The sequence below is a fragment of the Meleagris gallopavo genome, chromosome 6 (assembly GCF_000146605.3).
Source record: "Meleagris gallopavo isolate NT-WF06-2002-E0010 breed Aviagen turkey brand Nicholas breeding stock chromosome 6, Turkey_5.1, whole genome shotgun sequence".
NCBI classification, from domain to species: Eukaryota; Metazoa; Chordata; class Aves; order Galliformes; family Phasianidae; genus Meleagris; species Meleagris gallopavo.
In genome coordinates, this window is record NC_015016.2 from 15,037,131 (window position 1) to 15,037,524 (window position 394).

Genomic DNA, 394 nt, shown 5'->3' on the forward strand with positions numbered 1-394 from the left:
CCGTCCCCTCAGAGCCCCGCGCTGCCGATCCCCGGCTCCAACGGGATCTCCCGCGGAGCAAAGCGCGCGGCGAGCAGAAGCAGCTCACGGAGCAGAACCGCGCTTTGCCACTTAGGAAGACGACCCGCAAAAAGCACAACGTTCCCGCAGCGGAAAGGCCGTGCAGGGCACGACGCACGGGGACCCACCGGCCGCTCCACCTTAAGGCGGGCCGGGGTCGATTCTGCTCTCACCGCCCAGACTGGAGCGATTGGCGGCCTGGGCGACGGGGGCGTGGCTCGGCGGCGCTCACTATAAATATTCATGAGAGCGCGGCGGCCGGACTGGCGCTGCTGGGGCCGAGGAGCGAGAAGTTGCGCGGAGGCGCTGCCGCGCTCGACCCCGCGGCTCAGGT